Below are 27,217 nucleotides of genomic sequence, written 5' to 3'. Positions count from 1 at the left end.
TTTTCCTACTAATTAATTGCCTAATCCTCAGGGCTCGAAACTCGGTCTCAAAGTACATTACAAATACACCATCACTCAATAAATTGCAGCGAATATCAGAAAAAATATCTCTGGCTTATTTGAAGACTGGTACAATGAGGCCAAGAAAATGACTCAGTAGATTAAGGAAATCTTAGAGTGAAGGATACGCGTACGCACACGCGCACACACACACACACACACACACACACACACACAGTGTTTAGTTTTGAGCTATTGCAGCTTTGAGTGATTTTTTTTCTCCCCTCTGACTTCCTTTGAAAACTCGCATAAGCCAAGTTTTCACTGCACTTGGAAGCAGACTCCGTCAGAAGAGGGAGGCCAATAGCTGGGAAAACTGTGACAAATGAAGCTGCTGGGAAAAAAAGAAAAACTTGAGCTACTCGGAGAGCAGAGCTGCAGGAGTACTTGCGCAGTCTGGAACGATCAATGCAGGCTTAGTTTTTGGTACTGACCCACAACCAACATTTCATGGTGCATTAGCATTTCGCTCAGGTTGCCAATTGGCCTGGGTTCTCATAAATCACCACTAGGTGTATTTGGTACGTACAATTATAGTGGGATGTAATAAGTATTATTTTTGGCAGCCCAGCAGTTTCTCACCCATCTTCGCTTTTCTGAAAGCTGACTCAGGCCTGACCAATCACAGTACACATTCCCCCGAGCCCACAGGGACCTGTCAGTGTGTCCCCCGGGAACTGTGATAGATCGCTGTGTGGTTACACACCCACCTCATCACCACTCCAGGCTGTGAAGCTGGGAGAGAAGAGCAGAGCTGTAGAGCATCATGGATGGAGAGAACTCCATGACTCTCCTGGGCCCAGGATCAGTCTTTGCCTGAAACTAGATTAACTGGGGTGGCTGAGGTAGGTGCTTCTGTAAATTCTGCCTCCTGCTTAGTGTGTTTGAGTAGAGCATCTGTCATTTTCAGGGAATCATCTGGACTGATACCTTTTATACAAGTTAGAGCCCGTCCTCCCACCTTCTGCTGGGGGGAGATTTGTGCTGGAGGCTCCCTGATGACCCTGCCCAATAGCGGCTCGCCCACAGGTGCCAACCGCACAACAGTGAACTCGAATCCAAGTGTCTCGTGGCCTCCTGGTTATAAGGTCCTTTGGCGATGTGTGACGTGGCCCCAGGGTTAGGGAGCAGGAAGAGTTTTCATTTTTCTTCTTTTTACAGTTAGAAATACATGTCTGTCGGTCAGGAACATAAACAGTGGCCCAATAAGCTACCGCACCAAGAAGGCTAAGAGTGATGTCATGCAGAGAAACCGTCTCAAGGGGTAGGAGGCATATTTGATGGAGGGAGCAGGAGTTGGAAAAGCATGCTTTTATAGAAGTCAGATTGTTCTGGAAGGCTTATCCCCCAAAAGTAACATGTTCAGAGCTACCTGTGCAACTTCCTGCTTCCAGGAGGCAGCGGCTTTTCAACATTTTCATTAGATTTTTTTTTTTCTAACTCATGTCTTCCTTTTTCCTTTGGTTTTGTCTAAGAATTTCCATTGTGTAACAAGTTTCAGCCATTGGTCACTTTGTTGCTCAGTGTTTACGCCATCTTCTTTTTTAAGCTTTTTGATTACACTTATTTATTTAGTGTGTGTGTGTGCGCGTGTGTGTGTGTGTGTGTGTTTGTGTGTGTGCGTGCGTGTGTGTGTGTGTGTGTGTGTGTGTGTGAGCAGGGGCATATCTACACATGAACACCATGATGCACACGTGGAGAGAGAGGGCGATTGGTAGGAGCTGGTGCTCTCCTTTTCCTGTGGGTCCCAGGCATTGTACAGACACCTTTCTTTGCCTGGTGATCTGTCTCTCCAGCTTCCCTTTCTTTTTGCAAAATAAACTGGTCTATATTAACAATACGTTTTGGTTTTTTTTTGTTTCCTTATGACATTTCCATACATGCACATAATGGATTTTGGGCATATTCCTATTACCCTTTTTGTGCCCCGTGTCCCTTCTTGATGCGATTTTGGCATAAATTTGGCTGAATCACTTTATACTGTCCCCGCTATCATGACTAGATTCAGTTCATTGCTGTGCTGTGCAGTGTTAAGGACGACCAAGATGGCTCTTCCTATCACAACTGGAGACCGCCCAGGAACAGCATGCTTAGGTTTTGTGTACTTGTGCAGGCTTTTATGCAATTGTTCCTTCGCCACTTAACCATTCTTGAGGTGGTGGTGGTGCGCACCTTTAATCCCAGCAATAGGGAGGCAGAGGCAGGTGGATCTCTGTGGGATCAAGGCCAGCTTGGTCCATAGAGTGAGTTCCAGGACAGCCAGCATGCACAGAGAAACCCTGTCTTGGACAAAAACAAAAACAAAACAAACAAACAAACAGCTGGGTTTTATGGGGCTTGCCTTTAGTCCCAGGAGGCAGTCAGAGTGCTGTGAGTTCGGGACCAGCCTGGCCTCCAACGGGAGTGCAGGCAGCCAGGTCTGTTACACAGAGAAACCGGGTCTCAAAACCCCAAAACATCCTGTAAGGAAGTGGAATGCTGGGGATTCTTTGTGGACTTGGAAGTCAGTCTGAAAAGCTCACCAGATTTTTTTTCTGTGTAGCTTGAAAGTCACCCTATTTCTGGAGTAAGCACGCATCACACTTAGAGAAGCTCTGACGACTGAGGCCGGAGGAAAGGAGAAGAAAAATTACAGGAGAGGGGACGCCTGGCTCGGAATGACAGACTGGCCAAGCTTAGTGGAAAGTACACAGCACAACCCCCCTCTACAACCCTGCTGATGTGCTGAGAGTATTAGACAGTGGGAAATCGTGCTTGGGCATAATTTCGTATAAAAGAATCCATGACTCTCTGAAAGAAGGCACCTTCATTCGGAAGCGAAACTTAGCAATGTGCGTCCCTCCACGCTTGTTTTAAAGATGTCTTTACGTTGCTGAAAGGTTTCTGGAAGGGCTCCATTAATTAAAAAAAAAAAAAAAAAAAAAAAAAAAAAAAAGGCACCATTTCAGCAAAGTCAAACACTGGGCCAGGTCTAGTGATTTTCTAAGTACGGTGAAATTTCCCAAAGCAAGCGTGATGAAATGTGGATCTCCGTGCCTCATTCCTCTTAATCCCGTGCACCGGCTTTAGGGCAGGTTTTAGGCGCTGACTCAAAACCCGATGTACTCCACGCACCGCGGTTTGAGAATCTGGTTCAGGCAGAGTTTTGTCCCAGATCACTAGGGTTGTGAGAATCTGAAATTTTCTCTGGTTACGATCCACCAGACAACGGGCATAATGGCTAAGAACAGCTCTTACTCAGCGGTCAGAGCATCAAGTCCAGAAAGTGATTGGTGACCCCGCCTTAGGTGAATTCCTTAGTCAGACCTTTAATCGGATGGTGGAGTTTTCTAATCTTGATTGGCCTACTGTCTTTTTCCCGGGGACACTGGGATTCCATGCGCCTCCTTCAGAAAGGGTTATCAGGGTAGAAGGTTTACACAGAGCCTGGACATTGGCTCTTATAACCTCAAGTTAGGGAAAATGGAAAAACAAAACCCAAACGCAGGTGGACCTTGCTCTTTGACCCAATCTGCAGCGATCAGCTCGGGATCGCGGTGGATAGTCCGAGGAGAAGGCAGGGCAAGGCCGCCCAAGCCGCCACGTCACCTGCAACCTGACCCCAGCGGGGCCCCGCCCCTGCCCCGGGACGCCGGAGCTACACCGAGCTGCAGCGGACGGTAAGCCTTGCCTACCCCGGCGGTGCAGACCCGGGGGCCGCAGAGCCTTGCGCCGCCGTGGGGGCCAGATCCTGCTCCTGCCGCGTCCTCCACGCGCCCTGGGCGCGTGTCGCGTGACCCGCCGCCGGGGTTGGGGTTCAGGTTCGGGTCGGTGGCTTCCCTTCTGCACTTTGTCTTCCGGTGAGGCAAGCGCCGCGGCTCTAGGGCCTGGTTCTGCGCGCGGACAGCGCCTGGGCGTGGCTTGGGGGGGACACTGCCCCTTGTCTCCAGAAGGTCATTCCCCGGCTACGGGAGTCGCCCTTGTTCGTCCGGCCCTCGCAGAGCCCCAGCCAGGGTAGCTGTCTGCTTCTCCCAGACCCAGCTCGGGATCGACTCAAGCGAACACACCGGAAGGGGGAGCTTTGGGTCACACGAAGGCTTTTGGGTCCCTAAAGGCCCGCCTTCCGTGCACCTGGTTTTAATAAGTGCCTAGGGAGAAATATGGCCAGGGGCCTGAAGCAAACCCCAGGAAATTTTGTCCACGAAAAGAAAAGAGACTTGAACCGGGACTGAACGCGTGCGGACTCACTCGCGGAGCTAGCGCCGCAACCCCCGGTGCACTTTTCAACTTTCTCTGTAGCCTCGCCTCAGGGTAGGCTGTAGCGATGTTAGACAGGAGATCTTCATTCGTTAACCTTGAAGACAAGGAGACTGCGCAAACGTGCACGGTTTATGCACATTTCCAGTTCTAAAAATACAACAACAACAACAAACAAACAAACAAACAAAAACAAAAAAAAAACAACAACCAACCGCCCCTTCCTGTACTCCCACCTCCTTGACCACACGCACTCACGTATCTAGTTGTCATTAGAGGTCCTTTGCATTTCCTTTTCAAATTCTGAAACTAGGGGGCTAAATTACAACCCTGCAGAAGAAAGTCTCCTTAGAAGTTCTGAGGAAAAGATCTCACAATGCAGAACCGACTGGAAGTCAAAGATTCTATCGGGCTTTTAGCCTGTATCATAAAAGTTTAAAGGCGACAGGACATGAAAGGCTCTCAAAAAGAGCCTGACGAGATGTGTAATTATATGTTTCCTGTGTATCCACGCACATTTCTATTGCACCCTTGCTTAAAGCGGGGGGGGGGGGGGGGTACTTTGCACTTCGCTCTTATGCTCTCAAGAAAGTAACTCTCACCCTTACTGTGTACTGAAAATTTGAGACCATCAAGTCTTCATTAACATTTCCTTAAACCCTTAGTCAGCATTTAGCTCAGAGGCCTCTGAGTGTTGTACTTCTGTTTCCTCTCTATTCCTCTTGTTTTTAGACCCTTAATCCCTCCTTATTCAGATTTCAGCTCACCCATTTCCCTGACCTCATGAAGCAACATTTGGAATGAGCTCATTCTCTTGATTATTGCCTCTCTCAGAGAGAGAGAGAGAAAGACAGACAGAGACAGAGGGGTGATGGGAGGGGGGTTCTAGAGAGTAAGGACCAGTTTTATTTGCTGTTCTTTTGGAGAACAAACATCTCCACCCCACACTGTCTCCCAGGGCTGGAATTTAGTCAACACTGTAAAGGGTTTGCAATGCTGAGTGTAACCTGGAGGAAAAATTTTTGTTCTCTGTCCTTTGCTCCTTCCCCCTGGGTGGCTCAGGCACAAATGCTCCCTGCTCTTCTGGCCTTTCTTTGGGTCTCATCCGCAACATTCTGCTCTCACCCCAGGAATTGGGACCCGGAGGAAACTGGGGCTTGGGGCAGTTTCTGTTGGTTCTGGACTTTGGAGTAGAGAGTAGCAGGGGCTCTCTCCCACAGGCCTGGGGCGGGCAGCCACGCTAGTCCCCTGACCCTTTAGCACCTCCCGCATTTGGCTGTTCATGGGAGGCGCTAAGGTTGGTGCATGGTGGGAGCTGCTTGTGAAAGATGTTCTGTTTGTGTTGGATTCCAGGCACAGGGAATAATTAGGGGAGTGACATGCTGTTAAAGTTGAAGCTTTTCCTTGTGGGCTGGGCTACAAGGCTCAGTCTGGCCTGCTTGCTGGCAGAGACCTTGGATTCCTGTGTGGCTCTGAGGAACTAAAGGCTGGAGGTAGGGGAAGAAAGTTTGGAATTTCCCATGGTCCCTTCTGGATGGATGATTGTAGAGAACCCGTGGAAGGTACTGATGTGAAGTGAAAGGTCTGATCCTCAAGGAAGCTCAGGGTCTTACAGGGCCCCTAGCCAAAGCCTTATGTCAAGTCAGTGTTTAGAGATAACAGTGCTGAAAGAACCAGATGTTCTGGGAAATGCCAGTAGCCAGCTAGGGAAAAAGTTATTTCTTAGACTGTCCAGCCCAGCACCGGCAATATGGTGCCTGTTTAATAACTGCTCTTTGAAGCAAGAAATGTGTTTCCAGCCTGGCTGTGTCAGTGTTCTGCTAATGCTGGATTTCATAAATACAGACCCAGGAGGCTAACTGCCTGGGTTCGTAGCCTGATCGCGTCACTTCCAAGCTGTGTCTGTGGGCGGCTATCAGCGGTGGTGCTGATGTCCACAGGGTGTGCCATGAGGGTCAGAGGGAGTAGCTAATAGAAAGCACTTAGTAGAGAGTGTGGCCATGGTAACAGGGTAAGGGATAGGGAAAAAAATAGGCATGAACTATGGAGAAGGTGAGGGCTACCTCATGAGGGAGAAGGGGAACAGCATCAGGAAGATCTCATTAGATCTCATATTTAAAAGACAAATGTTGCTGCATAAACAGGCTGAGTATGAGGCTTCATCATATTGAAGCTTCCTTAAAATTTACGTATGTTTGTGAATGTCTTAGCATTTGCTCAGTATGTAGTAAGAACATGACAACTGCACTCTTCCATGTAATATGCTGCCTTTCATTACTCCCAAGACCATGGAGGCATTAACTTATGCAACCTCACTTATTTTTGCATGACCTTGAGAGGAGGTGCTATTATTACTTCTGTTTCATAGGAGGGAAGACTGAGGCTGGATAGCTTGTCCAACCCCAGGGCTTTTGTGAACCTGGAAAGAGAATGTGTCCTGTGACATGTCTCAGGGTAAGCGTGGAGACCCATTTCTCCTTTGGGTACATTTCTCGAGACACCGTATGGAAGTGTACCCACAGACCAGGCCTCCTGGGAGGGAGAAAGCCTAGTGCCCCACATTTGCTGGCTGTTCTCAGCAACTGTAGCCAGGAGGCTTCTCGCCAGAAGGACCAAGCCCAGGACGCTGGTTTTAGGGGTCAAGGTTGGAATCTGCCTTTTTCTTCCTGCAGCTGTTCTAGGCCCCAGGTCACCTTGGATCTATAGTCTATGGAGAGTACGGTGTCCAATTTGAAAGGAAGATGAGTGAGGATTTCACACGTGTGTTTGAAGACTTGGAACATTCCTTGGACGTCTTCCTTCTAAAGGACACACACCAGTCTTTTCAAAGGAATGCAAAAGGCAGGGGCCTTCTTTCTATTTATTCTCAGTGCTCGGCTACTACTCCTGTTTGGGCACTGCTTCTTTAAAACAGGGTCCCTCTGCTTAGACCCATCCTGTATGTCATCTCACATTAGACCACCCAGATGAACTCATCTCCAGGCCTGGGCAGACTCTCTAGGGGACATCCAAAGACATGATTCAAGTAAAATAAAAGGATCTCCATGTCAAAAAGACATTCTCGTGATTTTTAAAAACCTAACAGAATAAACGTAATATAAAAGGTAGCATTTAGGCCATTTCTAGATGTACAGTGGCAAGAAGGAAACGGATACTGTTTTGCCACAGTCATTGTCAGGACTGCCCATCTCAAAGCCTCCACTTTGCAAAGCTGAAACTCCAAACTCATTAACCAGTAACTTCCCGTTGCCTCTCTGCATAACTTTGACTAATCTGCAAATCTTATATGCTTTCGCACCTTGCTGATTTCATTTAGCACAATGTCCTCAAGGTTCAGCTGTGTTATATATCAGAAGCTTCTTTTTAAGCCTGGGCCATGTTCCACTCTGTAAGTAGACCATTCGTTATTTGTTATTCGTTCGCCTGCCTATAGACCCCCGGGCTTCCATTTCCCTGTGATCAAGCTGTTCAGCCCCAGCCTGGACTGGCCCTTCCACACGTGATGGAGATTCCTCATAGATCTGTGTTAATCAGGTCTGAGTGGATTAAAAAAAAACAAACAAAAAACAAACAAACAAACAAACAAACAAAAAACCCCGACAGACTCCCTCACTAAACCAAGATGTAAGATTGAGTCCGTAAGTTTTACATTCCATTTTGAAGTGGCTGTGGGTAGCTGCGGCTGTGTGTTTGGTTGGGACTTTGTGGGAGGAGCTGGGCAGTGGTTCCTGGCAGAAGTCCTGCTTCATCCTGGAGGGAAAAGTGTTATCTTCGTGGGCAGCCGTTCATGCTGGGGCCCTGTGCAGGCCAGGGCTTGGCAAAGCCTCAGGTATTTTGGTCCAGAGGTTGAAGAGTCATTTAGAGTGGTTGGATATCCAGGCCTAGATTGCACAGCAGAGGAATTTATTTACTTCTCAGAAACACAGTGTTTGGGGGCTACTGTCAGATCAAAACCTTGAATGGACAGAAGGCTGGATTAGGAAAAGACTTTGGTGGGACAGAGGGAAGTGACAACCCTCAAAAACCACTCCTCTCAGCTCATCTTTCCACCGGGTCCTTCTTTTCTCCACAGAACAGTTTTTTGTCAGAGAAAACCAGTTGCTTTTGAAGCTCATGGTTATTCGATCCCTTCAAGGCTGTTTTAGAAGTGGGCGCTTGATACTTTTTTTTTTTTTTTTTTTTCAGGGAGACTGGCTTTGTCTTCTCTAGCCATACTGCACTGAGGTCCTGAAGGCACCGCAGTAAACACTCAGGGTGTCCCAGAGGACCTCACGATGCTGGGGGAAAACAGCTGCACCCAGCATCTCCATGAGGAATGCCCATGAACTTTTGGCCTGACTAGTTTCAGAGTGAGCTTGCACTGCGTGCCTTTCCATGACATCATTTTTTGGGGGGATCCTGGGTTTTCGGTGGTTATTTGATAAGCATTGAGTTTCCTTGTTAAAAAAAAAAACCAGCAATGGAGGGGATATGGAGGAGTTCCCTGTGTTTTTGATTGGCATAGTGGTTACGTGGATATGTAGAAATATATTAAAAACTCATCGGGCTAAAAAAAAGAGTAATAATATTCTTGTCGATTTCTCAATGTCCCAATAAGTAATTGTGATTAGTGAAGAACAGAATAAAGACGCTACATTGAAACTTTCATATGCACTAGTTTTTAAAGCAGCTACGAAACTGTTAGGACATAGATTCTTAATTCATTGACTTAGCAAATAAAACTTAGTATTTCTTTCATTCTAGGGCTAATGTACCAAAAGAGTCTGGAAACTTATGGCTTATTCTACCCGAATAAGTATTGTAGCCAGTTTTAAGTGTATCAGGTGCGGGACTGGAGATAAGATGGCAAGTGAAACCAAGTACTTTGCTTTGAGATTTTTCTGAAGTAAACACCTGTGATGGTTATTGTTAATAATCAACTTGACACCATTTAGAATGAGCAGGGAAGGGAGTCTCAGTGAGGGATTGCCCAGGTTATTCCTGTGAGCATGTCTGTGGCACCTTGATTGTGTTCACTGAGGCAGGAAGACCCAGCCACTGTGAGAGGTACCATTCCTCGGGCAGGGCGATCCTGGGCTGCAGGGAAAGCAAACTGAGCTTGAGCATGCGCGCCTGAAGTCATCGCTCTGTGCTCTTGACGGCGGAGGCCATGTGAGTTCCGCTTCACCTCGACATCCCGGAGATGATGTGCTGCAATCTGGAACAGGGAGCCAGATCAGCCTTTCTCCATTCAGGTGCCTTTTTCAGGGTATTTCATCACAGCCAGGGACAGGGAGCTGAGACCCTTACTTCCTCTGGTCACCTAACGAATATGGATTGTCTGTATAGCATCCAGAAAGAGGCAACACGGAAGGAAAACGTCTCTGTGCCCCCGGGGATAATAACTGCTACAACTTAGTGGAGATTTTAAAGATTTTTTCTGGGGCGCGGCGGGGGTGGGGTGGGGTGGGGTAGGGTGGGGAGGTGGGGGGTGGAGGCGGTGGTGGGGAGGGTGGGGAGGGGGATTAACAATAGATATTTAACAAATTTGGATCGTATATACTCTACTTGGTTAACTTTAACATTTTGCTGATTTAGGGTTATCTTCCCAGCCCGCGTGCACATATATGTGGTCAAAATCATACGAAACAAACATGCCTTCTTACTTTAAACATACAAACCAATTTCTAGGGAGAAGAGCCTCAATTCTTTGGGACTAATTGTAGGATGCTTGCGCTAACAGTGGCCCGAGTCTGCCCTCTTGTGGCTAGATGCAATAGTTAACCTTTTCCTTTAACTTCAGTTGCGTTGGGGTAGGACTGACTGATGGGGAGAATATAGAATGGGATCTTTTTAAGGAGTTCATAGTTGATGAGGAGAGGCGAGGCACCTATAAATAGGTGAATAGCTAGGAAGTAAAGTGAAAGTAGTTGGTGTCGTCGGAGCCACAGTTAACGCTCCACAGTGTCCTGATGGCTAGAGGTCGAGTCACCAGCAGCAGGGACAGTGGTAGCAGACACGTTGTTGATTGCTTGCGACCCAGGAAGTGCTTTTTGCATTCTTCATTGAAAGCGTAGAACTTACCTCTTTTAGACCTTTGAAATACCCGTAGGCTTTTGGTCTAGGGGGGCTGATGAGATGATAGAATGGAGGGAGGGGACAGTGTTCCACTGCATGTAGGAGCAAGGGTGTGCACAGAAAGTAGTGATCCTTACAGATTGCTAGGGGCCTTAAAATACCCTAAATCCCATGCTAAAAAACATGACTTTATTTTCATTTTCTAAAAAGATTTATTTATCGTTTATCCAGTATTCTGCCTGCATGCCAGAAGAGGGCACCAGATCTCACTATCAATGGTTGTGAACCACTATGTGGTTGCTGGGAATTGAACTCAGGACCTTTGAAAGAACAGCCAATGCTCTTAACGTCTACACCATCTCTCCAGCCCCCCCCCCCATGACCTTAACTCTATTGACAGGAAGTGAGAATCAGAGATCCCAGCTTTTTTGACGGACGGATCAGAGCTTGCACTTTTGGAAGACTACACTTCAGCAGTGTGAAAGATGAGAGAGTCAAACAGAGGGACCGGCCAGGAGGACATAGCAGCAGTCCAGCTGGGCTATGATACAGCTCTGAAGGGGGGGGGGAGATGAATCTGAACTTGCCTAGGATGTCAGTGATGACACTTTTATTGTTCTTGGAAAGCCACAGTAATGTCTGGTCAGCTTTGAGTGGAGGGCTGGTAGCCTAATGGCTTGCTTTAACTCAGCTATACAGGAGCTTCATGCATGCTGGACTCCATGAAATACCCACTGCTTAGCCTCCAGTGTGGGATTTTGGAGCCATGCAGCTACTCTAATCTGTGAAGATGTCTGATCCCTGTAGAAAGGTCAAGGAGGAGCCTGCTAAACATCTCTTTCTCAGCAGTGAGATGGTAGCTGGAAGGCGGAGTAATTCCGTTTCTCCCTTTCCAGTGTGAATAACAGCAGAGCCTTCAATGAACAGGAGAGAACTGGCTTTGTGTGGTGGAGGACTCGGTGGGGGCAGTTTTGCAGCCATTTTAAAAGATGGCATAGTTTTATGAGAGATTGGAATTCAGGGTGCCTTCCAAAATGATCAGGTTTCAGGTTCAGTTTACAAATGCTTCTTAATAGAGTAAACACCTAGAGTAGTGATGCTCAAAGCAAGACCTGCCGTTCTCCAGAACCTTCTTGATGGGTTCAGCCAGGTCCTGAGAATATGGCGGGTACTGGCATAAAAAATATGTATTTAAGTGGCCACTTGCCTCTCTGCAGTGCTAGTGATGAATGCGATCTTCCTGCTGGCTCTTTGTGGCCCGTGTGGACATGTCCTCAGGGTTGGAACAATGATGTGGATAGAATCGGTTCTATTGATTGTATCTTTCTCCGTAACTATCAAATGTTTCTGCTCCGATGATCCTTTTAAATACTGTTCCTGGAAAAATTACCCTGAACTATAACTCATTTAAAAGATAACTTAACTTGGACAAGGAAAGATAGATCGGGTACTTCTAGGATCTAGGATTTGGGAGGATTTGCATGGCTTTTACCTCTGAATGTCGAAGAATGTTTTCCTGCTCGTGGGCAAAGAGGTGTGACTGAATGCTGGCTATAATAAAGTGAGTTTTGAGTTGGTGGCTCACTAATTAACATGCTTGAGTTATCCCCAACTTTACTGAAACCATCATTCAAAGCTGATTTGGCATTAGTATACAAAGGTATCATATTTCAAGCTCTATCAGATCTGAGGTATGTACTTTATCACTTTTTAACTGTTTAAATGGCATTCATGTTAATAGGATCTATCTAAGCTTTAACATCAACAGGCAGATGGTGGAGGTGGTTACGTCCAGTTGAGTTTTCATGGCTAATTGGGCACACATGTACTAAATTTTCCCCTCCACTTGGAAGTGAAGGATTTTACTAAATTTGAGAACTTTTTTTTTTCAATACCAGTCAGCTTATTTTCATCTGTTTAAGTAGTCTCAAAAACATAAACCATTTTTCAGCATTATATCTTAACATGTTAACTGTTTTGGCTTGAATGAACAGATTTCTCTCAGTGGCTTAAATGGGAACTCACAGAAACTATAGCCTTCTAATTGGAGGCTGTATGTTTTCATGCCAGAGATTCTGAAGAATTTCCAGTGACCCAAGAAGGAACACGTTGCTGGGCTGGAAGTGTGCATGTGGGACCCTTCAGAAGCCTGGCAGAAAGGCATGATGGAGGGTTTGAAACAGGAAAAAGATTAATAAAGAGAATGTCAGAGCAGTTTCTAGCTGAAAAGCTGCGGGTAGTAAAACCATCTTCTGCAGCACAGGGTGGCTTGATTGAAGAGTTGAGGTTGCCACCTACTTCTGATGTTAATGTGCGCATCTCTCTGACTTCCACCCGCTCTGGAGTTGTGAAAACAGCCCAGGAAAGCCGGATATTTTGAACCTAAAACTAGCACAAGTCATTCCGTTTCAAAACAATTATAAAAGGGGACTGAGCAGCAAACTAGAAGACTAGGGACTCGGATGACTGAAACTGAAAGGAGCCTTGAAAGTTCTTATTGTCCATTCATGACAGAGGCAGCTGCTGGGAAACTGAAGATTCTGTGGGCAAAACAAAAAACTTAGGGCACCAAGAGGAAAGATGATTCCTAAGTTAATCACTGCCTGGCTCTTAACTAGCCAGTCACCGGGCACGTCAGCTCCTCTCTCCCTGTTTCTGCTTGTCAGTTGTTCGGACGGTGACTGTATACGGACTTTAGCCAACTCACAACGCTTTTGTGAGGATCCTAATGAGTGTAGATAGATGGTTCTCTTTTCATTATTTGCATCCTTTTACAAACCGCTAAAGAATTACACAGATATAAGTGTGTGTGTGTGTGTGTGTGTGTGTGTGTGTGTGTGGGTGCACTCGTGCGTTTTGTATGTGTGTGTGTTTGTATACCCGGGCATGCAAGTGTGGAGCCAGAGGTCAACTTGAGGTATCTTCTTTAATTGGCTCTCTATCTTTTCAGGACAGGGTCCACCATTAAATCCACAGCTCACCCATTTGTTTAGACCAGCTTTTCCGAAGGCTTTGGGGATCCACCTGCCTTGGTCCCTCAGTGCTGGGGCCCTAGTACGTGCTGCCACGCTGTCCATCCCAACTCAGGTCCTCCTTGGGCAGCAAGCAGTTTCCAAATTGACTTTCCACGGATTTGAATAAAAATGTGTGGAGAAAGATCAAGTTTTAATTCCTCACGGCAGTGCTTCTCAACCTTTCTAAGGCTGTGACCCCTTTAATACAGTTTCTCGTGTTGTGGTGACCATCCCTCCCTCCCCCCAGCCATAAAAGTATTTTTGTTGCTACTTCAGAAGTGTCATTTTGTTACTGTTGTGAATCATGATGTCAACATATGTTTCCTGATGGTCCTAGGCGACCTCCACGAAAGGGTCGTTCGACCCCCCAAAGAGGTCATGCCTTACAGCCTCGCTTCGGCAGCTAGTTAGTATTTAACTTGGGCGAAGAACGGCATGTAGATGGTGATGACTGACCGCTGGACTGGCTGGCTAAATGCATGGCCCTCTTTGCTCTACTTTTCTTCAGAGAATTGGGCCCCGAATAGAACTAACTATGTGGCTTGTGGTTGTTTAAACGGTTTCAGCCAGGTGCAGGGTGCTGAGACGCAGGCACGGACACAGCCTGCTCTGACGAGGGTCCCGGCTTTGCACACACGCAGGATGGTTGGTGGGACTTTCTCCTGTGCTAACCGAATTGGCTGCTCGATTCCCCGTTTTAAACACTTCTTTCCTTCTCTGCTTCCCACCTCTCCACGGCCTCAGTCTGCCTCCTTGCTGATCTCGATGAAGGGTAACCCAGGAAGCCAAGAGGGGGGAGTCTTCCAGGACAGGGAGGGGGAGACATTACTAAATTTTTTCCTTTCTTTCAAGAAAGGAAGGTGGATTTTTAGGCTTCTGTTCTCTACATCTGCATGGTCAGTGGTCAGCCGGTATGACCCCTGAGCTGAGGAGAATGGCACAGTACAACTTGGCCTGCAGGAGAGGAAGGGGGCAATGCTCAAGCTCAGCGGAGGCCACCTGACCCTGAACTGACAAGCAATAAATGGCGGGACCTGGAGGTGACAGAATTTGCCTGAGACTCGCTGTTGTTAGACATTTGATAGTGTTCAGTCAAGAGGAGTGTAGTCGAGTATGGAGCTGGGAGTGGGGTGCAGGGTGGAGATGCCAAGGTGGACTTTCTGGACTCGTGTGCTTTAGCCACCAACAACTTAGATTTTGCCCGATGTCTATCAGACTTCAAGGTACTATTACTTGAGGCCAAAAGAGAGCTTCTTCCTAATCCGTCCCCTTGGTTCCCTGAGATAAGTAGACTAAAGTTCAGCCTGGAGAAGGGACAGGACCTAGGTGTGAGTGGCAAGGTCAGGACCCAGGTCATTTATGTCAGCACCTTATTCCAAACAGATGGGTAGAATTAGTCTGATGAACCCGAGGTGCATTTATTGAGCACCTACTGGATATAGCCATGTAGTCTGTTTTCCTTTCCTTTCTTCTTCTCGCTTTTCTCTTCCTGAAAGGTTAATGCAGCTGTGACATCCATTTGGTGCCTTAACTGCCGGAAAACCTAATAGCCAACAGGGGCCTTTCTTGGGTTACCCCAGCAAGAGATCTTTGTGAGTCAAACACTATTAACTTTAATGAAGCAGCTTTGATGGCGGGGAAGAGCCAGCTGACACTGTATTTCCTTAACAATAAACTGCTCGGACAGATGAAAACAAACAAGCTCAAGATAACATATAGCATTTCAGGGCCCAGGCAGAACAGGACCCACAATGAGCAAAGACAGATGTAAACGGGCTTCACTCCAAAGCAGCGTTGCTCTGTCTGCTGGGGAAATACAGAAGGTGGAGGCCGTCCAACCCCACTGCCTGGGAGGAATCTCCAAAGAAACCCCCGTTCTGCAAAGGCGCTCATGGAAGACTCTGCACGCCCCTGTAGCCATCGGGTCTGAGTGCCAGCTAACCCAGACGTGAGAACAGCAGGGCCAGTCGAGGTTAGACTAGGTGTAGTGCTGGAGGCGGTGCAGATTCATCACACTTCATCAATGGCAATGAAGTGCACACCTCAGCTACCCTATGATGAGGGGCATGTTTTAAAAAATATTTCAGTGCTCTATCAAGCCAGGTCAATTACAAATCCCCTGTGTCATATGCTCTCCTTGGGGGCTGCTTTTGTGTAAGTGGTAGGGGAAAAGATTGCACAGTTGTGCTTTTGAACTTCTGAAGAATTCTGTACGTGCGTTTTTTTTTTTTTGTTTTTGTTTTTTTTCTTCTTTTGAACTCCACAGCCTTCCCACAGAGGTAGTTTTTCTGTGGCTCCACTGGTTTGTCTGGGATAACATGTGCATTAGGCATCAAACCAGACTGAATGGATTTCAAGGCCCTGAAGGGTGTGTGTGTGTGTGTGAGAGAGAGAGAGACAGACAGACAGGGACACACACACAGAGACAGACAGACAGACAGACAGATAGATAGAAAGACAGAGAGAGTGACACAAAGACACAGAGATAGAGACACACACACAGGGAGAGACAGACAAGAGACAGATGGGAGGTGGGGGGTAGTGACTACAGAGTAAGAGCCTACTCCGAATTGTTTGCAGAAACGCATGGGTAATTCCAGGGCTCTTGCTTAACCAAAATGTCATGTTTTCAGCTCAGAAGAGTCTTGGCAAGAGCAAGATGCTTAGCAAGTTGTCCACTCTCCTGCTTTTGGAAGGATAGTACTGTTTATATATTAGGTAGGCCCTTATGTAAACATTTCATTTCCATTTTAGCCTTTAAGAATTTATTTACCGTGCGTGCCTGCCTGTGTGTGTGTGTGTGTGTGTGTGTGTGTGTGTGTGTGTGCCACAGTGCATATGTGCACCTCAGAGGACAACTTCTCTCCTTCCACTGTGACTTCGGGGGCTCAAACTCAGGCCATCAGGCTTGTGTGGCAGGCGCTGTTACCCAGGGAGCCCTCTCACTGCCTCTTATTTTGTTCCCAAGAGACACGCTAGCATCACAGGTGCTCTCGTTACCGGCCCCGTGCTACACGTATGAAACATTCATCTTCTTCCCCAAGGCCACACAGCTAGGAGCTGTTGCCCCAGAGCCTGTGCGTGTGCCACTGTACCCCCCACTGCCCTGGGTGTTTGTTGGGAGCGAGTGATCAAAGATAAACGGCAGGAGGAAGAAAGGCCTTGAACTGACCAGGCCTTAGGACGAGGGACAAAGCAGCAGCAGGACTTGAGGAGTTCTGATCTGCCTGCCATCACTGGCAAATAGTTGAGAAAGATCTGCTTAACATCTCTGGGCCTCAGCTTCCTTATCAGCAAAAGGTGACAAGTCTGTAATTCTTTCACAAGAAGGTGGTGAAGATGAACAGGATAATCCAGAGAGAATGCCCGTTCTTTAGGGACGACTCCAGGAGAATGACTCTTTTATTCTGATGCACAAAGCTACCTGTGCTTTACAGACAAACAAAACAAAACAAACAAACAACAACAACAACAAGAGCTCAAAGAAAGTGGCCGAGCCCGCACAGTAAACAGAGAAACTGGATTCACCCACACACTGCAGCCACTGCTGGTTTCAGTCCCTGGAACCTTGTTCTTAGCCAAGAGCAGTGAGCTCCTCCCCATGTGGTTGGTCCTGTGGATAAACACGGACCAAGAAGTCCAGGGAGTTCACATATGTGTCACAAGAAGACCCTGGCACACACAGAGCTTTAGAAACTGCACTGTGAATTTTGACACTGGAACCTTTCCAGGGCTACTCATCGGTCAGATGTCACCGTTAGGCGGTGGCAGGAAGCCACCACATCCAGTCAGCTACCCCATCCCAAGCCTGAAGAGCAGGCAGCCACAGCGTGCCACACAGTATCCAGTCAATTCCGTGAGGGCTTTAACACTTCCATACGCAACTGGCTGAGTATTAGCTGGCTTTGCCCAGCTGCAGGCTGAGGCAGGCCTTCTGAGCTCATGCAAAGTAAGCGGCTGGGCTAAGCCGGGAGGCGAGGTAGGTCCCATGAATTAAATGCATTTTCAGCTGGTGTTTTTAATCTAATGATGGATTTTTCAGGACGTGACCTCGCAGCAAGCGGCAGAACGTCTGTAACTAAACTCAGGGTTCTTAGCCCATGATTTCTTTTCAGCGTCTTAGTGACTTTCTGAGGCAATTCAACCAACCCTGGTCTCCCCTTTGAACCCATCAGGGACTCAGGGCTCAGGGCGCTTCAGCGGAGGCTGTGTGAAAGTTTGAGTTGTAACCTGGCCTCGAACTCTTTAACTCCCAAGTCTGAAAGAAAAGCAGCCATTCCGATTATCCCCTCTCACACCCTTGGCTGACAGATTTCTGTCTGACAGATACGCTTGGAAAGCCTCCTTTAGGGCTGGGTTGTGATTAGGCACAGCCGTGTGTTCGGGTCTCCAGACAGGGGGCAGGGTTGGATGACAACGCAGGGGCACACTCTCTCAGGAACACGCTCCCATATCGCAGCATGGGAATTCCCTTTAGAGGTCAGAGAGAGTTTGTGGCTCACAAATGGCAGCCCCGGGCCAGTTCCTGGTGACCCATTTGGATCTCCACAGTATCACAGTTGTCCTCAAGATGCTTTGATCATGGCTGACCCTGGCTGACAGCTGATGTTGAGCCTAGTGGATATGGGTCTTAGGCTCAGAACTGATGCTCCTTGTGCCCCGTCTTCTTGCCCGCCATCTGAACAGGCAGGCAAAGTCACAGGACAGCTGACATCAGAGCCCTGTTGAAGGAGGAGGCACTGCAGGAGAAAGCATCTCCTGACAGTGTATAGAGTGTGGCCAGTGTGGAGGGGAGGCCCTCCTGCGTTTGTTTTTGAGGCAGGGGGATGCTGGAAATGCTTGGTGGCTCTGAGCGCCACTCTGCCTTTTCCCCTTCAGCGTGGGGCGGGTCCTTTCTGGTGTGCCTTTTATCAATAGTGACCAGGAGCCTGGCTTACACATTTCACATCCTTCAAAGGCCTTGGCTGATTTGCTCTATGTCGATTTTGGTGCGGGGAACGGGCGTGGACTTCCTTCTTCTTCTTCCGTCCTGGTAATTTCCGATTGCTACTCGCAGTGGCCAGGAAGCTGGGCTGAGTTAGCAATTGCTAGTTGCAGAACATCTCAAGCCACCGCCCTCTAGCGGTTCACTGGAAAACATTCACATCGTAGGGTTTGGCCTGAGAGGAGTTTAAATACAAATTGGTTTTAAACAGAGTAAGTACAAGACTGGGGTGAGGGCTGAGGAGGTGGCTTCGTGGGTAGATGTGCTTACTGTGCAAGCATGAGGACCTGAGTTCACATCCAAAGAAACCATATAAAGAGCCAGGCATGGTCACATACACCTGTAACCCCAGCACCGTGGGGACAGACAGGAGGGTCACCGGATCTCATTGGGTTCAGTGATAGAATAAGGGGAATAAAGTGGAGTGGGACACCAGATGTCTTCTCTGGACTCTGCACACGTGTGCATGCGCCATACATATACCCTAGTCTCTCTCTTTCTCTCTCTCTCTCTCACACACACACACAGAAAAAAAAAACTGAATAAATTTTTATCATGGAAAGAGCAGGATGATTTGAGAGATTATAGCCCCCCGAATCCTCACAGTGAAGCAGCCCCCTTGAAAGAATATTTTGTATTTATTCTTTGACAGTTCTTTTTTTTTTGGTAGCCCACCACTGAGTCCCATTACACTGTCTCCTGGAATGGTGACTGATCTCGTTGGCCTGACCTCGTGCTAAGCCTGATGGAGCACCCCTATTTACCTCTGTCGATTCTCCCTGGTCAGCTATGAGCTCGGATGCCATCTAGACCAGTTCAGACTGTTCTCGTAAAAAGTGGACCAACATGGCCCCTACAAACCACCCCCCAAACAAACTTCATTCTAGGCTCTTTGTTTTGCCTCGAGACTGCGCCTTCAAAGCCCCTCAGCTATCGCGGCTATTTGTCCTGCTTACTCACTGGTGACGTGGTTGATTCGAGGCCTACTACCGAGTCTCTTCCCCTTACAAAGCATCTTCTTGGCACCGACAGGTCTCAGCCGTGCCGTGTGGAGATGAAAATGCCATTGCTAGCACATGCACCTTAAGATCTGGCTTTTTCCGTTGCTTCAAAGTGAGGACAGATCTTAATTTAATACGCTAAGCTGAGCTGTGTGCTCCCTTCCTCAAGATTCTGACTGTACCCTTAAGTTGACTCTTGGCTACTCGGTGACCTTGCACCCTAATTTTTCCGTTTACTTCCTGGACTGCATTTGAAGTGCCTATAAATCAACTCTTAGGTCAGCCCTTTCCTTGAGATGAATAATATTTGTATTCTTGTCGTGTAACACGGTTTTACAGGGATGCCAATTTATTATTTTTCCGGCAGTCTGGACTTTCGCTTTGTTTTGCTTTCATTTTTCTTTTTCAGTGTTGTACACATGGTGCGTCTTTCTTTTAGCCTTGCCGGTGACGACGATCGCTTTAAAGAGCAAACATCTGACTTCCTGAGGCATACCCAGAAAGGGTCTAGGTGAGCTGACCCAGTCTGAGATGAGTTTAAAGCAGAACTGGGCCCAGTCAGGGGCCATCGCATGGAGGGATAGCTAGAAGAAGGGAGACAGAGACACCATGAATAGACTGTCACCTGGTTCTTTGGTTGGCCGTGAGCAGGCTCATTGCCCTCTCTCCAGTGTAGAACCCTGCTTTAATTAAAATCACATACTTTCATGATCTCATGGTCATTGGTTTCTTTCCAGGGACTTTCAGGTTGCATGTGGAAAAGTCAGTGAAGCAGAAACCGAGTTCTGATGACCTTGTCCCTGAAACCGCAAGGGAGGAAATTCGGCACTGAGCAGAGGGAGGGTGAAGCAGATAGCATTTTTACTTCAATATTATCTTCCGAGAGCTTAGCTTTTCATAGGAGCCCGGTTCCCATGGTGCCATTCCTCCCCCTTAGGAAAAACCACACAGCTGTTGTTTGTACCCATTGTTTGCTTGTGCCCTGAGGAGATTGCTCTGTGTCTAGTGTCCTCTGTTGGGGGGCTTTTTGATCTTTTATTCTCCTCCAGCACTTGCCCAGGGACTCAGCAGAACTTACACACTAGGGGTCTTCAGAGTGTTGAGTCACTCAGAAATGTCTAGGGCATGCCCCACGTTGGCCGCGGGTTGGTGCGGCAAGTGACTGAGGGACGGGTCCCCAGAGCCAGGTGGCTTTCTGGGGAGGAAAGATCCATTCAGAGGAGTCCCAGCTCATCCTCTAAATATATTGAGACGTCACAGCGGCAGGAGCTTGAGGTGGCTGGTCCCACTGCATTCAGTCAGGAAGCAAAGGATGATGGATGTTCGTGGTCAGCTCACCTTCTACACCCCAGCCCGGGGAATGGCGGCACCTCCAGTGACTCCAGCTTCAGCTGTCCGAATCAAGATTGTCCTTTGCAGGCATCCCTAGGGGCATGTCTCCCATGTGTTTCTAGATCTCCTCAAGTTGGTCATTAAGACTAACCATCACAGTAGGCGTCAGGACCATTGCAGTGTGTCTTCTGAAAGCTAAACGAATGCCCTCATTGTTCCAAATAATAATAATAATAATAATAAAATAAAGGAAAGTTTTCTCAATCCATCCCCCATAGAATGAAAGGCTCCGACTGTGAAGTGGTACACAGGTGACGTCCTTCTGGGACACCAAGGGCTTTGGATGTCAGCAACCTACTCAGAAAGCTGTCGTTGCTGGGTGCTCTCCGAGTGTCTTGAAGGCCTTACCGTCTGTATCTGTTGAACTGTTGTTGAACATTTTTCTCCCCCTAGAGGATTATGTTTCTTTTGTAAACGAAGAATGAATCCGACTGTTGCTTGCTGACGGGTGGCAGGGCGAGAGAAGGAACTCGGTGTCTGTCGTGGCAGCTGTGTGGGAGCTCATTGAGACAGGCAGGTCCCCAAGGGGTGGAGACACCCTTCCCTCCCGGTGCGACTGGTCCGCTCTCTGCTTACACACACAAGCGTGATTTATAATCACAGTCTGAGCAGCATCTGAGTCTAATTACCTGGGTAGATGAGAGTTCAGGAGCTCTCAACCAAGTTAGCCATTCAGGGATGCACTTTACCAGAAGCAGATGGGGAAAATAAAACATTTTAGTTTATGAGTATTTTTCTATTTGGGGGGGGAAGGATAAAGAACAAAAAGAGTTGCCAAATTGATCCTTGTCAAGCGCTAATTAAATATTATTCATGATTAATTTTGATGTTGATGTATTCAGTGTTTTAACAGTGTCATAAATATCTGGAAGACAGAAGTAACTCACTTTGTGCAGTGTAATAAATCATGCACAGTTCTGTCCCCATGTGGCCTCCTGAGCCAGCCTGATTATTGTTTTTAAAAATAATACACTTGCGAGTGACTTTTCTGGAATGTTCTTCATGGATGTGGGGAAATGATTTCCCAGTCACACTTGGAAGTTGCTGTTTCATCTGCTTAAAACGCTTAGTTACAAAACATTGTGAGACTGTTGCTTGGTGAAGGTGGTGTGTCTAGAATGTGCTTTTTGAAAATCCGGGTGGGCTTGAGGAGGGGCAGATGAGTGAGGCTATAAAGGAAACAAGGCCAGCCTCAAATGGCTGATTTCTGAAGCATGACCATACACCCATGGGAATCTATTGTAAAATTCCCTACTTCGGTGCATTTTAATAATTTTTTTCCTTGAAATAATATGGCAACTAGCTCTCCTTGTAAGCGTATATCTTATTAATCATGTTAGAGTATGTGTTGAGTCCGGCTTGGGGTTGATAGACTAACGGTGGTGATGACGAGAATGATAGCGGCTCCTCTTTATTTGAACACCAGCAGTGGGCACTGTCTATGGCAGATCTTCTACATTCTTGCGTGTTCTCTAAGGCCCGTGAGTGCGGCTCAGGGATACAGTGCTTGCTTAGCATGACTGAGGCTCTGGGTTCCATCGCTGGCACTGGGAAAATAAAAAGTTGTTATATAGGTTAAATGATTTTGACCTTAGTTTGAAGATGGGGAAAGAGAAACCTGGGGAGATTAAACTATTTGATAAAAGCCAATGGCAAACTGATGTCTCTGGTGTTCCAAGGTGAATCCTTTTATTTTTATTTAAAAGGGGACTACATTCACTTACAAGGTTGGGCTAGAGCCATACATACAAATCTTTTAAGTGGGAAGGAGACTTAAAGATATCCCAAGTTGCTAAGTAGATGCTGTGTCTGCACTTGCCCCCATGCCTGTGGGGGCAGATATTGCTAATCCTATGCAGCTCTCACGCTGACTTAAAATTATATTCGGCATGGTGTCTGGATAGCCCAGAAGGCCCAGAGTTGGCATCTGGAGGGAATGAACCCATCCTTTCTCTCGTTCTGCTTCCTCACCAACAAGACAACTGAGTCCCAGAGAAACGGCCACTGGTCAGGGACAGAGTGCTCACTGCTCCTGACACAGGCTTCTCCTTCCAGGAGGCCTCTCTGATCTCTGCACGTGTTCCTGTTATAACAGGAGCTGCTCAGAAACACGTGGTATGGGCATTTGGGTATTTATAAGAGGGGGTAACAGCATTGCCCATCTCTAAGATATTAGAGCTGTGAATCAAACCAGGTCAGTTCCCAGAAGCATCTGCCAGCTTTCTAAAACAGCAACAGAGCCTTAGGCTCTGAGTCGACAGCTGCATCCACAGGCTTCACAGCCCCTAGCAACAGAAGCCTGCAGTCCCCAGTCGCTCTCCTCAGGGACTAATGTGGAGGGCTTTACTCTGTCCAGTCTGGAAGGACAGTAGAAAGCAGCCGGTTGCAGCAGCCTCACCAGCCTCGCCTTCCCCGGGCTCGGTGGATTTGGAGACCACTCATTCCTTCTCCCAAAGGACACCTAGGTTCAGTCTTCTCCCACTATCCTATGCCCCTGTCTCCTTTGCCGAAGCTGTTTGGATCCTTGGATGACTCTGACCCACATTATTTACCTTGGCAGCAGAATCTTTCTACCTACAGAATGCATGTTTTCCCTAAATCTTATATTCTTTGGAGATTTTGTGGATGGCCTTCTGCCATCCCCAAGAGACCCAGAAATAAGGCAGGAATTTCGAGTGGAATTTGTGTCCTTTTTTTTTTTTTTTTTTAAAAAAAAATGTCTGTGATTTAAGCAGCTAGTAGAAACCCATGTAATTTGTGTGACGTGTGACAGCTTGTCTGAAAATAACTCAGCCATGTCCTGCTACGAGTTTGCATCCATTATGCTGGGTACAGCTGTATATCAGAGACAGACCATTACGATGGAGTCACCTGTATTTTCCTAGCTAATTATTTCTGCTATTTGTTCCCAATTTCTAATCTCAGTGAAGAACATTCCAAAGGATTATTTCAAACAAAGACACAGATGAAATGTCGGGGAGACAGAATGACCTAGTGGCTGTAAAGAGGCTACTGTAAAGAAGCCGCTAGTGTGGGGTGATCTGCGAGCCGCATATGCTCCTGCTGGTTGGCATTTCAGATGGAATACGTTCGTGTGGAAGAGTGGAGAGAGACGAGGGAGAAGAGCAGTAAACAGTCCGTCTCTGGAGGGACTCAGCTGTGCTCTGAGTTGAGATTCGATTCTCTACAGCGCTGTATGTGTGTGAGGAAGGCCAGTGGGTGACTCTAAGTGCTTTACAGGTTTGTTTGTTTGTTTGTTTTTTTAAGTTTAGCAGCGCTGGGGAAACGGCTGAGTCAGGAAAGTGCCTGAAATACAAGCATGAGGACCCAAGTTAAGGTCTCCAGCTGGATGTGGTGGTACAAATCTGTAACCTGAGCACTTGGTAGGGCAGAGACAGTTGGATTCCTGGAGCTCACTGGCCATCCAGTCTAATCGATGGCTGAGCTCTTGTTTGGGTGAAAGATCCTTCTCAGAAACAAGGTGGAGAACAATGGAAGAAGCCACCTACTGTCACTTGCAGAACCTGCGTAAAAATGTACACTCACACACACACACACACACACACACACACACACACACACACACATCACGCACATCAGCTATGCATTCCTATTAAAGTTGCTGAGAAAAGGATAATAATAATGTACCAAATAAATTTTGCTTCAGTTGTGGTTGAACTAGGTATTTATGGCTTTGAACAGTGAGTTAAGGAAAACAGAGACAAAGAAGTAAAGATAGCATTGAAACAGGACGAAAGGAGACAGGGCCACACACGTGAACAATGTTCAGGGAACATGGACTGATGGTTCCCCTAAGACCTTCCCCCTCTCCTCTTTTGTTGACTGGAGATGGTCCATGTCTGTACTGGGCATGGAGTACAAGTCTCAGCAGCACTGGGGGGACTTCCTGGGACTTCAGTGAGCTTAGAGACAAGCTGCATCTGGGCAGAACCTGCCATCCACTTCCTCTCTGTCTTTCTGATAGACAGACACCCCTGCCTTTCACATCCATAAATGGAGAGGACGCGTTGAGCTCAGAGGTACCTTCCAGCCTTGGCTTCTAGACACAGTCAAAATTCCGGGAGACTGGATCTGAGATTCTTGCTTTAGCAGTGTGATGTTCCCGGAAGTTTATGCAGTTCTCAGTATCTCAGGAAGAACCGTATGCCTGCCATCATGTGTGTGTGTGCATGCGTGTTTATCAGTGTGGTTCATGTATACAAATGTGCATGGAGTGTGGAGGCCAGAGGGTACAGCTTCTACCTTTTTTTTTTTTTTTTTTTTGAGATAAGGCCCCTCATCAGCCTGGAATAGTCTGCCTAACTGACCTCTGCCTTTCTCTGCTCCCCAGCATTGGGATTACAAGCGCAGGCCACCATGCTGGCTTTTGTATGTGGCTTCTGGAGATTGATCACAGGTCCCCTCTTGCTTGCAAGCCCTTTCCTAACCTACTCTCTTAACGTGGACAAAGCGGCTTCCTTAGAAGAGCTGTGCTCCTTCAGAATGACCATTTGATGGTCTTTGTGAAATCAAAACCAAGTGTCATTTCTCTTCCATCCTACTCAGGATCTTTGGGACAATGTGGTGTCCCTTATACAGCACAGGGAGAGGGTCACAGAGACAATGAGGTGAGGAGAACTCTGAAACTGATTCTCTCTTTGTTTGTTTGTTTTGTTGTTGTTGTTATTTTTCCTGAGACGGTGTTTCTCTGTGTAGCCTTGGCTGTCCTGGACTCGCTTTGTAGACCGGGCTGGCCTCACACTCACAGAGATCTGCCTGCCTCTGCCTCTCCGAGTGCTGGGATTACAAGTGTGTGCCACAGTTCCCAGCTGGAACTGATTCTTAAGGAAAAGGGAAAAAGCTGGCCAGAGGGCTGGGAATGGTGAGTCAGAGACAGCAGTGTAATAAGGACATTATTGACTTCAGGAAAGTGTTCATGGTGCTGCCTACCTATGCCAGGCACTGCGACCATACAGCAGTGACAGGACAGACACACAGCTGTTTGGTCAGGCTGCAGCGTGTGTGGGGGGGGGGGGTGCGGGGGGAAATGGGAGAGGAGGGCCAGCCCATGAAGGGTTTGAAAGGCCTTATTGAAGAGTGCTCTTTTGGCAAACCACCGTCCACTACAATGAGGCAAACTTTGATATGGAGAATCGTGATGAACACAGGCTTTGGGGTGTGTTAACCTCATTTAAAGGGATGTACTATCTAGACCGCTAACAGCTCAGTCAACATTGAGAGCTTTCCCTTGAGGGGAATCTGACCAGAAGGGCATCTACAGTCTGAGATGATAACGATGATGATGATGATAATGATGACAGTGAGATGTTGGTGACAATGAAGATGATGACAACAGTGATGGTGATGTTTTTTTTCCCCCTCTGAGACAAGGTTTTCTGTGGTTAAAGTTGGCCTCAAACTCTATGTATCCAAGGATGACCTTGAGCTCCTGATCCTCCTGCCCCCACTTTCTAGGTGCAGCTATAGTCTGGGATTATAAACACAGTGTCCCTTCACTCTGGGGACTGCTACGGGTGACCTCTAACGCTGAGTCACAGTTAGGCTGGGTGAAAGCTGACTCCTACCCTGAACTCTTTCACCCTTGAGGGTCCATGCATTTAAAAGCAGGCATGCCCCTTCTTGCAAAAATCCATCACTTTGTAGCTGTTTTCACAGAGCTTGAGAACCACCAATCTGCAAGCAAGCTGCTTTTTCTTTATGATCACTGTAGAACAGCCAGTGCCAGGCAGAAGGAAGGGTAACATTGAAGCACAAGAGTAGGCTCAAGGTTTTCTAGAAGAATTGGTTACTTTATGGACAGAAGATACAGAGAGCCTGAAAGTACACAGTATCTTCACTGATAAGTACAGCTAATTAAAACTATGACAACAAACTCCTGCTACCCTTTGCAGTCCTGACACTAAAACAAAGTTCACCTCTTTTGCCCATTCTGGAAGTCAAACACTTCTTCCTTATTTATTTATTTACTTTAAATAGATTTATCTTATGTATGTATGTGTGTATTTTGTCTGCATGTACATCAGCACACAAGAAGAGGTATCTGGTCCCATGGGACTACAGTTATAGGCAGTTGTGAATTGTCATGTACGTACTGGGAAGTGAACCTAGAACCTCTGGAAGGGCAGCCAGTGCTCTTAACTGGTGAGCCCTCTCTTCCGCCCCACTTCTTCCCACTTTCAATTTTGTACTTGGTGCCATCCACTTGAAGAGTTAAAAATGAAGAGACTGTCTGCTGGACTCCTTGGACTGCCCAAAGTCAAGTTGTAGCATTGCTGCTTGCTAGCTGAAGACCATGTGTCTCTATGCCTGCCCTTCCCTGCTGTAAATGGAGCAAGAGTATACCTCCTTAGAAGAATGGGGGCGGGGGAACTAAATTGAGAGAAGGTGATAATACAAGATTAAGAGTTCGATGAGCAACGGCTATAGATGCCATTAGATATGTGCCTGGTGGT

General features: G+C 47.2%; 1 protein-coding gene across 4 annotated transcripts in view; it reads left to right on the top strand.

Annotated features, from left to right (window-relative positions):
* Positions 1 to 3,565: 3,565 nt before the first annotated feature.
* LOC132648954 (uncharacterized) overlaps positions 3,566 to 27,217 on the top strand; it is a 155,787-nt gene continuing 132,135 nt past the window's right edge. The window contains exons 1-2 of one of the 4 annotated variants that reach the window (XM_060371536.1): positions 3,655 to 3,719; positions 8,482 to 8,645. The gene's annotated coding sequence lies outside the window, so the exon portion shown is untranslated. Of the gene's footprint in view, positions 3,720 to 8,481; positions 8,646 to 27,217 lie in introns of all 4 variants that reach the window. The other 3 variants (XM_060371534.1, XM_060371537.1, XM_060371535.1) reach the window with 3 other exon arrangements.

The sequence above is a fragment of the Meriones unguiculatus genome, chromosome 18 (assembly GCF_030254825.1).
Source record: "Meriones unguiculatus strain TT.TT164.6M chromosome 18, Bangor_MerUng_6.1, whole genome shotgun sequence".
NCBI lineage: Eukaryota > Metazoa > Chordata > Mammalia > Rodentia > Muridae > Meriones > Meriones unguiculatus.
This window is presented reverse-complemented; position numbering and strand designations above follow the sequence as displayed.